Genomic DNA, 1,853 nt, shown 5'->3' on the forward strand with positions numbered 1-1,853 from the left:
CATATATTGTCAGTAATAATTTTAATTCATCTAAAAAAGAAAAAGAAATATTAAGAGAGGCTGACGAATTCTCTCGAATTCAAATTCCTGATGTCTTTGGAAATTGAATACCTTCGGGCTAAAAGCAGATTTTAGAACTTTTATTGGAAAGTTAACATGTCTATGAATGTTGCTAACCTAACTTCAAACAAAACAAAAATCAGTTATGTGAAAGTAGGCTAGTTTGTTATGGCTTTTGGTTTGAAATATTATTGGTTCTTTCTGTGTTCTGTTTTCCAGAAGTCAAGAAAAGAATTCTCTATCTTTTGAGCTATTTGTAGCTTTTCAAGCAATGTCGGTACTTATGAGCAGAGTTTGAAACATGTATTTTTCTCTCTCCTTGATTTCTCTGGAATTTAAAAGTCATTAGTAAGTATTATTTTCTGACAATACAGATATTTGCATAAGTTCAATAAGAATCTGTTTTGTTCTATAGGACATGATGAAGGCACCTGTATTTTACCAAGGCTTTGGCTGGAAATAGCATTTCCAGAGGTGTCCAGACTGCATTAAGGAATTAAGGTTGACTTTATAAAGCCAATAAAGAAAGCCCTTTGGAAAAATGACCAGATACCCATCAGTAACCTTTCCTGATCTGTAGTAACGAAGGCTGCTTGCTGACGAGCCTGGAAATTGAAAGGTGCTTGGGGACCTCAAGAGAAGAGGAATTTACCCAATGCATACAGGTTATCTTATGGCACAGATGAAACCTGGGCTCATGAAAGGCTCTTAAAAAAGTCCGGCCTGAAAATTCCTTATAAAAGTTTCCAGCAAAGCCAAAGAGTCTAGAGGACTAATAATTCTTACTGCGCTTTATGCAAATAATCAGTATACTGAAGGTACAGGTTATTTTGGCAACTGAGTTGGTTCTACTGTAATTTATCTTTAGTAAAGAGAGAAGTTGGAGAGAAAAAAAAATAAAACAAAGAAAAAAAAAAAAGACTGTGGCCCACCTGTATTAGATCCCAGCCTTATCTGTACTGCCAACTCATAAAATGAGTCATTGAACAGTTAAATGGGACGTTGAGGCCGTCTACTTTCACAGTAGTTGGGGTGGTGAGGAGCACCAAGTATGGACCTTTCCACTTTGGTTCCAGTGTCTCTGAACGGTGTCTCCGGACCAAAGCGGAGTCATCATTGTTTATGTCCTGCTTGGTCCGGCTCCTCTTAGGCAGGGGCAAGTTCTCCTCTGGTTCCACGGCAGGCTTTACTCTGCTGTAATGGATGGGGGCAGGAATTTCTGCTACTCTCACAGCTGTAGGTGTGGTCAGGATAACATTGTAAGGGCCTTTCCACTTCATCCTCAGGGGAGATACACTCCAATCCTTGACCCATACCGCAGCTCCTGGAGAGAAAGGGTGGACAAGGGAAAACAGACTAACAGGATATCTCTTATTCACTCATTACTGACACTGTCTCTGCCACCTTTCTCAGTGCCTGCAACTGCTTTTTTAATTCTACCTTTCTTAATTCGCAGGGGGATCTTGGCAAGCTCCAGGTGGTGGCCTATGATCTAAGATCTTATACGGTGAGAATCCTGTCCTTTTAGCAGGAGTACACTTAATCTTAAATAACCCCAAGGGCAGGGCACTTACCCTCTGTAAGTTTGTCTCCTGGCACACTTTCCCTAAACTTGCTTTGATAGCTCTATACATGCATTCCACCTTCCCCGAACCTTGTGGGCGGTAGGTTGTGTAGAGTTTCCAGGTTATGCCAGGATGTTAGCTGTCTTCTGGATCAATTTGGAGATGATGAACGCTGGTCCATTGTCTGACCCAATCCTCAGCGGAAGCCCAAACTGTGGTATAATGTCT

This window comes from Otolemur garnettii, unplaced genomic scaffold (genome assembly GCF_000181295.1).
Source record: "Otolemur garnettii isolate 467f Iridium unplaced genomic scaffold, OtoGar3 scaffold00204, whole genome shotgun sequence".
Lineage (NCBI taxonomy): Eukaryota > Metazoa > Chordata > Mammalia > Primates > Galagidae > Otolemur > Otolemur garnettii.